We start from the raw sequence: 14773 nt of genomic DNA on the forward strand, positions 1-14773 counted from the left end.
TTCCTGTGATTTTATTGCTTATTTGGATGTCTAAGTTATGAGTAAAACCCAGAGGAGAGGAAGTGGAGAAGTATATGATGGCATGGTATCAAGTCAGCAGTTAATTTAATCCAGAGTGTTTGAACCAAGGGAGAGTCTCAGTCAGGACTGGAACCAGCCTGTGGGGTATGCAGGCACGAAACACATTTTAAGAAATGTGTGATGTCACCCCCAAGAGAAAGGCCATAGATGATAACTGGGTCAGACAATGTCTCTGAAATTCACACAGATCTGAGCTATGATACTACCTCATTCATTTCCTAGGTTATGACCTTGTTATTTTTGATTCTAAATGTGTATCGTTACTGTAAACAGGAAAGTATTAAACTTTACTCAAGAAATACAGTGGGAAACTCCAGTCAACGAACCTATATTAAGAAAAAATAAATTAAAAAATTTTCTTAAGCCTTGACTGTATAGCAAAAGATAAGATGATAAATTTATACTTGTTTAGGTTAAAATGGGCTTCCCTTGCGGCTCAGATGGTAAAGAATCTGTCTGCAAGGCAGGAGACCCAGGTTCAATCCCTGAGTCAGAAGATACTCCTGGAGAAGGGAATGGCTACCCAGTCCAGTATTCTTCCCTGGAGAATCCTGTCAACAGATGAATCGGGCAGGCTACAGTCCATGGGATTGCAAAGAGTTGGACACGACTGAGCAACTAATACTTTAAGTTAAAATAAATGATTCAAGTTATGTACGTTTTATTTTGTTATGAGTCTTTGCTTTAATGGAGTAATGAACCAAGTAACTAAAGATGGGTCCTGGATTTTATTTGAGGTCATGTCATATGAAAATCTACATTTAACTATTATAATCAAGAAGTGTAGAAGAGAAGCGGGAACCAACCAACTGGGGTAATAGCAGATTCTTCTCTCCCACGTCATGTTTGTTTTAGAGCTTTGCACTCACTGAGTGGAATGGTTTGAATCATGGGGACATAATTTATTTTTTCTCTTGTGCTCAGGCTTATTCTCTCTCTTTTGCTGAGATCATAGAGTTAAATTCACATCAAGTGCACATTTACACTTTATTGTTATTTCTTTTTCACAGATGAAAAAATGATGCTTAGAGCAGCTGAGAAGCTTGTCAGCTTCTAGAAGTTTTTACAACCAAGGAGAGCACTTTGCAAACAAGCCCTGAGGAATGTTTAGGCTTGCGTCTGTGTATGAGAGAGCTGTCTCTCTCAGTATTTCTCATCCATTATTACTCAATTATTTGCTCAAAGTCAAAACATAGTTGTCATTCTTGATTCCGTCCCCCCAAGAGCCAGCCTCACCCTCCAAGCGATAAATATTTAAAAGGTATCCATTTCCTTAATTTAGGCTGCTATCATCTCTCACATGGAGAGTAGGAGTATGGGTAGTAGCAAGTAGATGCGTGTGTATGTGTACGAAACACTATACACCAAGCATTATACCTAGCACCCTCTTGTATTAACTTATATTTATTGCTGTTGCTCAATTGCTTAATCATGTCCAACTCTTTGTGAGCCCATGAACTGCAGCCCGCCAGGCTCCTCTGTCCATGGGATTCTCCAGGCAAGAGTACTGGAGTGGGTTGCCATTTCCTTCTCCAGAGGATCTTCCTGACCCAAGAACTTGGCAAATGAATTCTTTATCACTGGCACCACCTCGGAAGGCCAACTTACATTTATTAGTATTTCTCACAATTTGTCCTTGAGGTGAGTGCTGCTGTTCTTCTCACTTTAAAAAACAAGAGAACTGAGATGCACACGCAGAGATTAGAGGCAAAGATGACAAACAGCATCCCCCCTGATTTTCCTACCTTAGTTTTGCTTTCTCCAGTTCACTTTCCACAACACAACTAGATAGTTCTAAAATAAAAATCTTACTGTGTTGCTCAAGGAATCAAAATCTTTTCCTCTCTTCCTGGCTTCTTGCTTTCATTTTGAGCCCATATTCTGTACCCCTCTTCCATAGGGCCTTGCCTATGTAGGAATAGTAACTGATGGAAAATTAATGGTGGAGGGTTTGTGCCATGGATGGCTTGGGGGAGAGCTTTCTTTGGACCAGCACCTTCTTGGTGCCTTCAAAGGACTGTATGTTCCAAAGATGGCCACAACAATATCTCTGTCTCACATGGTCCTCTTGCAGTGTGACACTGAGAGGTTGGATCTACGTTCCCTTCTCTTGAATGTGGGTGAGCTCATGGCTTTGGTTATTGTGACATTATGGAGCTTCCACTGCTAAGTCATAAAAGGTGAAGCTCCTTGTGCATAGGTCACTGAAATCATTGCTCTGAACACTTAGCCTCTGGGTAAACACTCAAAATGACTTGAGGCCATTGTGCTGTGAGGAAGGGCAAAGGAACTCACGGGGAGAGACCACAGGGAGAAGCCTGGATACGACTGAGGACAGAGGTGCCTGGCTGGCCACCAGCTGTTCCGTTGCCAGCCATCACGTGACTGTAGCCGCCTGAGCGACTTAGAGCCAGCATCAGCCAGAGAAGGCCTTCCTGAGGGATGACCAGGGATAGTAAAATGATGGTTGCTGTTTTAGCCACTAAGCTTTGGGACAACTTTTCATGCTGCAATTGGTAACTGGAACTGCGTCCTTCAATTCACACCACTTGAGAGTGTGGCTGTGTGCATGAGGAGGGCCCTGTAGTGTTCTGATCCCTGGTTTGTGTGGGAAAGGGAGTCCTGTACACTCTCAGTTTTTGCTGTTCAGTTGCTCAGTCACGTTGACTCTTTGCAACCCCATGGACTGCAGCACGCCAGGCTTCCCTGTCCTTCACCATCTCCCGGAATTTGCTTGAACTCATGTCCATTGAGTCGGTGATGCCACCCAACCATCTCATCCTCTGCCGTCCCCTTCTCCTCCTGCCCCTAATCTTTCCCAGCATCAGGGCCTTTTCCAATTAGCTGGCTCTTTGCATCAGGAGGCTGAAGCACTGGAGCTTTGGCTTCACTCCCAGACTGCCATGTTTGAGGATGAGTTGAGGCAACTCTAAAAAGCGCGTGGCTGAGACAATTTAGGGCGCTTGAATTGTGTTTCTTTCTGAACTTTCAGCATCTTGGAGTGTCACAGGTGAGGAGACACATTTGTGAGTTGATTACCTGGTGGCTGTCTCCTGCTTCCATTAGGTGGCTTGGCAGGGAGCTCGCTCATCAGAAGGAGACAAGGTCACCAGATATAGCTGCCCTGATCCCCAGCCCTTGGTGGCTCAGATGGTAAAGACTCTGCCTGCAGTGCAGGAAATCCAGGTTCAATTCCTGGGTTGGGAAGATCCCCTGGTGAAGGAAATGGCAACCCACTCTAGTATTCTTGCCTGAAAAAATCTCATGAACAGAGGAGCCTGGCAGGCTACAGTCCATGGGTCACAAAGAGTCGGACAGGACTGAGTGACTAACACTACCCTAGGGGTTCCCTTGTTAGGTGGTCGGTGGTGTTCTCTGCTCTCCTCCCAGCTTCTAGGTAAATACTTCCAGCAGCACTGGAGTTCATACCCCTCTTTGGAGCACTGTCCCCGGTGCATCCACTGTTCGGGGCTGACTACACTCTCTGGGATTTCAGGGAATTATCAGCACGCCATCGCTGCTCTGCTTGTATGCTTTTCTCAGTGAATCTCATCTTAGGCTTATTCTGTGTGTCGTTACTGGTGACTTATGCTGACTTGTGCCCAGTACACACAGAGTAAGATCAGTGGCCAACCTATTTTATGGATTTAACCAGCCCATGCTGGATCAAGAGACAGAACGGGAGGTCCCTTTCCTGATTAGCTAAGAGAATATTTCAGCAAAAGCATCTCACTGGATGCCTGTCTCCATGTCTGATATTTCAACATTAGAGATTTATCCAAACAATCAAGATTTTTTTTGAGCGCCCTCTATATGCTGTGCTATTTATGAGAGATATAATGTTGACTAAACATGATCTCTGTTTTCAAGGATCCTAGAGTTTAGAGCAGGAGGTAGACAAGGGGGCTGGTAACTGTAGTTCAGGACGATCAAAACTGGGGCAGGACTATGCCCAGAGCATCTTGAGAGGAAACAGATCTTGGGGGAGACAGGGGGAGTGCGGGATGGACAAGGTGTGAGTTATGTCAGGGCTGAAGATGGAGTTGGCTGGTGAAGAGGAGGAAAGGTGAGAGAAAAACCTGCCCTCTTTCAGGAACTGAGAAGCTATTTTTTGCTTCTGGAGATTGAGGAGCTGAAAGAATGGGGAGGAGAGCTTCAGAAGGGGCAGGAGAGTCTAGGAGATGCTGGAGAGGGCAAGGAAGGTGTTAAAGCCAAACAGGGGAGCTGAACTCTCTTTTAAGGGCAATAAGGAGCTGCTCACCGCTGTTTGGTAGAGGAGTGAGTGTGTGTTCAATTGGTTTGGTCGTGTCTGACTCTTTGAAATCCTATGGACTATATAGCCCGCCAGGCTCCCCATCTATGGGATTCTCCAGGCAAGAATACTGGAGTGGACTGCCATGCCACCTTCCAGGGGATCCTCCCGACCCAGGGATCAGACCCACGTCTCCTGCATCTCTTGCACTGCGTGCAAATTCTTTACCGCTGAGCCCCTGGAGGAGCCCAGTTACAGGAGAGACAGGATGAGATTTGTCTTTTAGGAATATCACCTTGGCTGTAGAGTGGATTGGAAGGGGCCGTGGTGGTCACCCAGGTGAGAGATGCTGGTGGCCTCAATGGCAATAGTGACGTTGAGGATGGAAAGAAGTAAACACATTTTAAGATGCTTTTCAACGTGATCTCAGAATTTTTGTCCGTCCTCATCCTCTGTAATCCCCAGGCCTCTCCCTAAACACTGTGTTGCATCCTACTTGTCTTTAAGCATGTCAGTTCTAGCCTGTCTCATGTTCGTGTGTGTGTGTGTGTGTGTGTGTGCACATGTCCACCTGCATATGTACACACAAACCTATCGCCGAAGGTCAAAGATCATGCGAGATGGTAACATCCGGGAAAGCTGGATCAAGGGTGCGTGGGAACTCTCTGCACTCCCTGCAATTTTTTTGTAAATCTAAAATTGCACCCTAATAAAGAGCTTAAAAAAATATGTATCAGCTTTTCAGCAGGGCTAGGCACCTAGACTTTTTTCCCATCTGTCACATCCTTTGTCTTTTGACTTCTTCTCTGTTAGGTAAGCTCATACTCGTCCTTCAAGACCCCCCCCCACCTCTGCATCTCCCCTGACTTCTCTAGGAATGTGATTATTTCCTCCTTGACTCTGCCGTGGATCTGTATCCCTTCTCCGTTATACATTCTGTACGCTTCTGTTTTCACCTTTGCATCCACTTTTTTTTTTTTATCCTCGAGTTGGAAAGAAATGTACAGTCATTGTACGTGGACCGGAACGTGCACCCCGCGGTTGCATTCTTTCCTTCCAGGAAGCTGAGTGTGCTCCTCCAGCCTGCCGCGGGCTGCATCTCACAGTTTCTTAGCCCTGGGACACTGTACTATCTCCTGTGGTTTTCTCACCATAGCCATACCTTAGCAAATAGTGCCTTTATTAGATGCTCCTCAAATTATCCAATTTGAGGCACCATCTATTTTCTGATGAAAGTCTGATTCACCAAGTTATACTGTGTGGAAGTGAGTCATTTAGAAATCTTTTCTCCTCCAGCACTATAAATACCTAGAGTGCAAGGACGATGATTTATTAATTTTTGTATCTCTGATGTCTAGCCAGTGGAGAGCGTGGGCTGGAAAAGAAGAAGAAACTAAGTTTTGTTGAGCATCTACTAGGAACTGGCTACTCTATCAAATACTTTAGAAATACTTTATCAAATACTTTAGAAATACTCTGTCTTTAACCTTAAATCAAGTTAACTCTAGGCATTTACAGACGGGGAAATTGAGGCTCAGAGTGGTTAAGTGACTCTTCAAGGTTGTGCTCTTAAAAGTGAGTGAAGTGAGTGAGTGAAACTGCTCAGTCGTGTCCAACTCTTTGCGACCCCATAGACTGACTGCAGCCTACCAGGCTCCTCCGTCCATGGAATTTTCCAGGCAAGAGTACTGGAGTGGGTTGCCATTTCCTTCTCCACTTGAAAGTAGTCGAGTGGATTTGAACCTGAGTGTCTGGCTCTGAAGTCTATTCTTTTTGCAGTATTGCCTCAATTTATTTTTATGAAATGAATGGAAAAGATACAGTGAACGCCCTCAGCAATGCCTGATAAGAGGTATCTTCAAGTGGGAGAGAGATGGAAATTGGCTTCCTTCTGTTCCTAGGACAAAGTTTCTAGCAATCTAATAGTTTATAAACTGCAAACTATCCCATGCGTAAGCATTCCCTTTGAACAGGGTATTTTAGAGAACATCAAGAAATTCATGTATTTGTTGTAAATCTGGCAGATAATTTCATTAGTATCTTAACCATTTGATATCTTAAAATAGTACTCAGCTACTTATCATCTCCTTAAAGGTTTAAAATTAGCTTAACACTCTGAGAAGAGGAAAACCATGTCTGTTTAGTTTTGCCTTAAATGATGTGGGGAAATGGTAAATATGATCCATTCAGGAGAAATTTTATAAAAGAAAATCATGTTAAATCATCATGGCAGCTCAAATTTTGGGGTCTAATCTTTCCATCTAGAAGATATTGGTGATTTTAGTCAAGCCTTGGAACGATCTGTGGGAGGTCTGCTTTAAATATACATCTGTAATATATTTCTGCTCTCTTAGGAGGGTTGATACAACCAGTATTTTATTTTAATAATGAAAAACATTTGCTGGAAAAATTGTTGCTTGTTTGGGGAATTTCAGCCTAAGATACCGTGAAAAGGATCCCAGTAGGTATAATGGACCCGTTAGAAATCTGAGTGAGAAAATTATATATCTCATTCTTGCTTGATCACTTGCCTAGTTTTATAGCTATAGCTATGTCACTTAAAAGTTCTGTGCCTCAGTCTCCTTATACATGAAACGGGTAGTTGAGTTCAATGTAGACTAATATCTTCCTAGCTCAAACAAGGTTATAAAATGCTTGAGAATTTTTTCTTTTTAGTAAAGCTGTTATAATTTTTCTACATTTATTAGCCATATCTTTATTCCAATTTTATTTTTTGTTACAGTAATAATTTAATTATTCAATAATTTTCCCTACTTATCTATTTACCATCAATCTATGTATCTATAACCACCAAAGAGAAAGGGTATTCAATGTCCAATATGAAGATACAAAAAAATCCCTATATTATAGTTTTATGTAGCCTCTTATTCCCTAACATGTATTTTGTATCTGTGTGTGTTTGCACATCTATACACATATACACACACATACACACACACAGAGTTATGTTCTTGTAAATGTTTATCAATCAGCTCTTCTGGGGAAAAAATAAGCTCTGATTTATAGGATTTGCCAGTTTCTGTGGTATAACTTCACATTAACGGCCAGTTTCAAGTTACCCATAGTAAGTTGCTGAATGCGGAGGTGAGAAAAGATGCACAAAATTTGCTGTTGCAGGCTAGCACAAGCTGACTCCAGCGCCTCTCTGAGTATGGGCAGTCTGTAGAGTGCTAACTATGCTCTACCTATTATGTACTTTGAGAACTGAATTCTAAGCTTAAAACTAACCTACATGAAGCATGTGTTTTCTCTTTGTTTTCTGTTCATTATGCTCTTAACCTTAAATTATTCTTAATAGTTCTCTCCCTCACCCTCATACCAAACATAGTATATGCACACACCCAAATTCTGTTAAATTTTTTGATGATGTCTATGCATTATAATGGACTTCCCTGGTGGCTCAGAAGGTAAAGCATCTGCCTACAATGTGGGAGACCTGGGTTCAATCCCTAGATTGGGAAGATCCTCTGGAGAAGGAAATGGCAACCCACTCCAGTATTCTTGCCTGGAGAATTCCATGGACAGAGGAGCCTGGGAGGCTACAGTCCATAGGGTTGCAAAGAGTTGGACACGACTGAGCGACTAAATTTTCTTCCTCATGCATTATAACAATGTATGAGTAGAAAATACTAAAATATTTTGTGCATTTTTCTTCCCAAGTCATCTACCCTTTCAAATTTAAAGTTAAAAGAGCTTCCTTAAAAAAAATATGCATTTTAAAGGGTTATAAGCTTTTAAGTCCTTCTTCATGAGTGTGTCTATGTTTGTGCCCAAGATTTTCAATGATTAGTTATTTCTCAAAGGAGTTAGGGCTGGAAACACTCCCAACTATTAAATCATCAAGTCTGGGAATGATATAAATTTGATATACTCAGAAATCCAAAAAGCTACACACAGTAATTTGGTATTTAGTGAATCACAGAAAGTCTACAATGCGTTGACTGTTAACTGAATGATGAGCATCAAACATAGAGTGTAATTAACACAGACAGAAGCTTACTGCCAACAACAGTTTGAAACAATTTTAGTTCTCTCTTTCCTGCCAACTTTGATATGTAAAGAGCCCTTCATAGCATGATTGAGAAAATTTGTTTTTGCATGGGACATTCAGTTTGTACCCCACAGAGCCTCCAGAATAGTGGCTTTTGCAGGGTGGGAACTTAATGAGTATTTGTTGGATTGAACAAGATCTATATTTTTCAAATTGGTCCTCAGATACCACAATTCTTGTTAGTAAATCTCATTGAATTTCATGAGCCAGTGGTAACATATTCTCAGTGCTCTTATGTAGTGAGCCTTTGCTAAGCTAGTGAACATTTTCCAAAGTAGAAAAGTCAATGATGGGTGCAGATCTTATTTAGTCCAAGGAAACCTTTTATAAAAATTGTTATTGGGAATAAGAAGTGTGTGCTGATCGCAGAACTGATCTGTGTTGATCAAGTGCGCAAGAAGGAATATCAGCTCCGAGTTATCCATTAACAATTTATCTGCTCAAACAGGAACCACGCTTGCCTTGATACCTTGCTGAGTTCTGGGCAATCAACTTGAGAGCTGAACTGTGGCTAACTGAGACTGGACTTAGAAAAAAGTATATGGCTGAGTGAGCTGCCATTATAAATGTATGTGTGTATGTGTGCATGAGGGAGAGAGAGAGAGAAAGCCGTCAAACATACAACCATGTGAAGGATTTACCCACATTGATTGAGATAATTGTCAGAATGTAACCATTATCTGTGAAAAGTGAAAGTGAAGTCGCTCAGTCATCTCCAACTCTCTGCAACCCCACGGACTGTAGCCTACCAGGCTCCTCCGTCCATGGGATTTTCCAGGCAAGAGCATTGGAGTGGGTTGCCATTTCCTCCTCCAGGGGATCTTTGCAACCCAGGGATCGAACCCAGGTCTCCCTCATTGCTAGCAGACGCTTTACCATCTGAGCCACCAGGGAATCCCAACCACTATCTGTAGCCCTTGATTATTCTTTAGGCTAACAGTTCAGACTCAGGAAACTGCCTCACCTCTTGCCTCTTCTTTTCTTCACCCCACAGATCAGTCTTGCTGATGTACTTGCAGATCCTCAAGGCAGTCAGGCTCCTGACACCTCTGTGCCGCACAGATGCCCTATTAGCTTGACAGCTGCCTCTCCCCATCCTGACATTTCCCTCCACCCTTGACTCAGACTGTTTTCTCCTCTAACTCCTTCTAAACCCAGTTCTGGCATCTTTTCCTCAGGATGTCACCTTAGCCTCCATTGAGTGCCCATCTTTCAAGGCTGACTGTGTGCAGTAAAACCTTTATCAGGGTCTACTGCACTGCCTGTCTGTCTCTCCTGAAGACTGTGTGTTCTTGAGGAAGAGACTGTTCTTCTTTCCAGGACCTAACGCAGCCTCGGCAAATAGTAGGTGCTCATTGATGTTGGGGCTTCCCTCATAGCTCGTTGGTAAAGAATCCGCCTGCAATGCAGGAGACCCCGGATCGATTCTTGAGTTGTGAAGATCCGCTGGAGAAGAGATAGGCTATCCACTCTAGTATGCTTGGCCTTCCCTTGTGGCTCAGCTGGTTAAGAATCCGCCTGCGATATAGGAAACATGGGTTCAATCCTGGGGTTGGGAAGATCTCCTGGAGAAGGGAAAGGCTGGACTGGAAGGTCCATGGGGTCGCAAAGAGTCAGACACGACTGAGCGACTCTCACTTTCACTCATTAATGTTGAGTATTCCAATATACAAACAGCTATGAATAAACAAATGATTTATCAGTTGAGCATTCATCTGTTCAATCTCGGAGTGCTTTTGTTAATCAGGGTTTTGGACACAAAATGACATAAGTGACACAAATCAAAGTCACTTAAGAAAAACCAGGAATTAACCAGCTCAAATAACTGAGTTTCCCCAAAGGGGTGCTATCGGCTTAAGGTCCCAGATGACACCATTAGAAATTTCTCTCTTTCCATATCTATTTCTCTCTCTCTCTTTTTTTTCTGGGGTGTTTATCCAGGAAGCTCTCTCCATTGGAAAAGATGGTCCTCATAGTTCCAGGCTCACATAGCTTAATACAGTTCGCAGTTTCAGAAGCACACTGAGTATTTATACCGATCCACCAAAAATGATTACGCTTGGCTCTTTGGGTTCCACACTCACCCTTGGACCAAATATTACCAAGTCTAAGTTCTTCCCGCTCACCACAGGGCAGTAAGTCAAGAGATGAGGTATAAGGACAAGCAGTGGGAGAAGATTGTGGACTAGTGTCCCAAAGAAGAATTCAGGCTTCTTTTATACCAAGAGGGGGAGGCAGGTGGCTGGTTGCTGCAAACTCCTTGGTGCCAGCCTGACCCTGAAGGGGATGTGATAATCCTTTGTTCTCATGGTTGTCTCCATAGGTCTGATCGTGATATTCTTGTAAACCTCCAACAAGGCAAATGTCACTCTCTGTTCTGCAACTTTTTATCTCTGTATGCAGGAAAAGTGTTATACTTTTAAAGGTCAAACCTGGGAAGCGGAGCCTTCAGAAAGGGCTATTATGTATATTTCAGGCTCTAGGCAACATTTCTTTTATGGAGGTGCAGAGCCAGCATGACTAACCTCAGGGAACAGAGTGCAAAGGTTAGAACTAAAGGAAGAGATCCAACATGCAGGTTTTTCTTCTCTGCTATGAAGCCACTGTACTTGGGGTGATGGGGCATTCTGGGTGGTCCTATGCTTAGGTCATATACAAACACCTGTGGAAGGTGGGACTCCTTGCAAAAAGAAGTGATACAGGAAGTAAAAAATATAACAGGCATCTATGCACTGTTGATTTTGCAATATGATCAATCAATACGTATTTTGAGAAGTCTCCATGGGTCCAGACAAATTTAACTACTTCATGCATCTTTTCTAGGCCCGCTGAGATGTCCCAAGACTAACATAAAAGAAATGCCCGAAGGATGTTCAGCTTTCCAGTATTTAGGGGCTGGACTTAAGCGTATAATTCTATGCCTGTACCTTGCTTCTTACAACACCCTTTTATTTATTGCTTTTGAAAAAAACCTTTTTATTTTGGGATAATTTTTGATTTACAAACAAGCTGCACAGATAGTATGGGGAATTCTCATCTATTCTATCACTGAGTTTTCTTTACTGTTCATATCTTATGTTACTATGGTACATTTATCACAGCTAAAGAACCAGATCAGCAAGTTAGTATTAATTAATCAGAGTTTCTTTGACCTTCACTGCTGCTACGGCACTTCAGTCGTGTCCGACTCTGTGTGACCCCATAGACAGCAGCCCACCAGGCTCCTCCGTCCCTGGAATTCTCCAGGCAAGAACACTGGAGTGGGTTGCCATGTCCCTCCCCAATGCATACATGCATACTAAGTTGCTTCAGTTGTGTCCGACTCTGTGCGACCCCACGGGCAGCAGCCCAGCAGGCTCCCCTGTCCACGGACTCTCCAGGGAAGAATACTGGAGTGGGTTGCCATTTCCTTCTCCTGACCTTACTAATTTTCCTTAATATACTTTTTCTGTTCTAGGACATCATTCAAGGTTCCACATTATATTTAGTCATCATATCTTCCCAGCCCCCTCCTTTGATAGCTTTTTAAGCTTTCCTTCTTTTTGATGACCTTGACAGTTTTGAGGAGAACTGGCCAGGTATTTTGTAAAATGTGCCTCATTTTGGGGTTGTCTGATACTTATATCATGGTTAGACCATGGTAATACGTTTCTGGGAGGAAGACCTCAGAGTTAAGGTGCCACTCTCATAATGTCAAAGGTACATACTCTCAACATGATTCATCACTGTGGATATTAATCTCAATCACCTGGCTGAGGTCGTATTTTCCAGTTTCTCCACTGTAAAGTTCTTTTTCTCTCTCCTCTTATACTCTGCTATTTTGGAAGCATGTCACTAAGCGCAGGCAGCACAAGTTGGGCGGTAAATTGACTTTTCTGAGGGGAGGAGTACTTACATAAATTTTTTGGAGTTCTCCGTGTGGGAGATTTGTCTCTGCTCCATTTACTTATTTTAGTGTTAATATGAACCTTTGGACATTTATTTTATTCTTTGGATAATGAGCCAATACTACGTTATTTTGTTCTTTAAACTGTTCCAACTTCAGCAACTGGGGTCTCTCAGTTTTCCTCTGTCCCTTTCCTATGCTCCCATCCTTTTGTTTCTTAAGCACGTCTCTACTTTCTGGTTTTACAAGAGACTCCGTTCCCAATTTGTATATTCTGCCCCAGTTCTAGAATCATCCATTTCTCAAAGGATCCCTGGTTTCTTTCATTGGAGAATGGTATTAGAAGCCAGGGTCTTGGAGCTGGTTGTGCTCATGGATGCTGGGCATCAGTACCTCTAGGCCCTCTCGATGGGTATAGGCATGTATGTTCATTTCACTGCTTCCTTTTAGTTTCGTTATTGATTTTTCCTCTTTTCATTGGTGCATGACTTCACCTTGTCCTCCAGTTTGATTCATAATCTGTTTTCTCCTGGCTTCCAAATTAGGCTCTATTTCTTGGTTATCCTTTTATTAAAATTTTTCCTATAATGTGAGAAATAATGTGCTCAGCTTTACCCATCTCTTGACATAGCTGCTCTGTTCTTGCAGACTACATGTTCTGCCCAGGACTTACTGGTGATACCCAAAGGTTATAGGACAAACAGACAAGGTTTGCTTTCAGGAATCTGCTTTGAAGAGCTTATAATGTAATTTTATGACTCTGAAAAAATATATGTTCTGTCTGAATATCCATTTTCAACATGCAACAAAGTAATAAAGTAAATGCTTTGTTTCAGAAAGTTGGATCAGGTTATAAAAATTTCTAGAATTCTGCCACTGCAAGGATAAAGCATTTTCTGAAAATTATAGTGCTATTGGAAAGGAGGATAAGCTTTCTGAAGACATGTATAATGAAATCACCTCAGGGTTAGAAGCAGATATAAGAAATTTTCTGATGATGTTTTTTATTTCCTTTTCTTAGTTGAATGGATTTGACATACAATGCTATGTAAATTTAGGGTTTACCTCTTTTTTTTTCTTCCTTCCTTTTACTCCCATTTTCTTTTTGTTGTCTGCTGGGAGTAGGGTGAAAGGATTTATGAAAGACTTAAGGGGAATATAAAACACTGAACCATAGTAAACAATGTGTGAGGAAGAAAGTGAAGTTTGTTTCCTGAGAAACTGGATAGAAGGGAAACCCTTGAAGAAGGAAGGAGGGAAATGAATGCCCATATTCTTGTAAGCTGAAAGCAACGGTTTTAAGACTGAACATAGGCTCAGGTCCCCAGAGTTAGGCATCAATAGAGCATATGTCACAGAAGGGCTCTGCTTGGAGAAAAGACTCAGGTTATATTTGCTATATGTGTCTGGAATCTACAGCTTGAACTAGGCCAAGTCATGCTCAGTAATGTATTTAGTGAACAAATTATTCCCTTAAATTTACCCACTTAAAGAATAATAACAATTTACTTCTTAAAATAAGTACAGAATTAGTAAACATTAGTATTTATTTGTATTGATATTGTTACATTCCTCCAACATTTTTTTTTTCCTTAGAAAAAATATAACTAGAACATATTACCTGCTCTCATTTATGCTTCTTGGTAAAGGCTGGTTTATTTCAGGCATTTGTTAACTCACTTAGTCGTCAGTCACTTATTGAACATGAATGAGCCAGACATTATTCAAGTTTTTGAGGATATAGTTTGAAGTCACTTATGGTCCTTCTTAACTACTCTTTAATCCAAATTTTGGGAATCTAAAGGAGACCACTATGGAAGGAATAAGGTGTTATAGGTGCTATGATAGAGGTGACTATGTGAACAGTTTGGGGAAAGGGGAAAGATGAACCCTTTCTATTGACAGCTCCCCCATTGCAGGCACAGTGCTTGAGAAAGAAGCCAAAAGCTACTCCAGCAGATCATATAAACCCAAAGCCATAAAACACAGGACAAGGATGCTGGAGTGTTCTCTCTCCCCCTTGCACTCACTCTCATCCTCCCCCACTCCACACTCATTCTGCTTCTTACCCTCAGATCAGAGGTCATGAGCTTCAAGTTTAGAAATATTAACACCATTGAGCACTTTATACATCCATCCTTCTCAAGGGAATGTCCTTAGAGTTCATGATCGTGGAGCAAAAAACTGATCAGGACTCTAAGATTTAAGATGAGGAGGGTGTGAGGGATGAGGGTAGGAAGGAGGCATGCAGGAAGGAGAAGAATGATAAGGAATGAATCCCAAATGATCCAAATTATCAGGCCTGGAGAGTAAGAATGAATGACATTGACAGAAACAAGAGTATGGCAGTCATTCAACACAGGTGGTAATAGCCAGCTGGCACAGGTTCATATCCCTGAACAAGCTGCTTAACTCCTCTGTTCCCCTCCTGTCCTCAGCCTGACGCGAACTTTAGCCAAACAATATGTTTAATCAGATAAAT

The sequence above is a fragment of the Ovis aries genome, chromosome 9, assembly GCF_016772045.2.
Source record: "Ovis aries strain OAR_USU_Benz2616 breed Rambouillet chromosome 9, ARS-UI_Ramb_v3.0, whole genome shotgun sequence".
Classification (NCBI taxonomy): domain Eukaryota; kingdom Metazoa; phylum Chordata; class Mammalia; order Artiodactyla; family Bovidae; genus Ovis; species Ovis aries.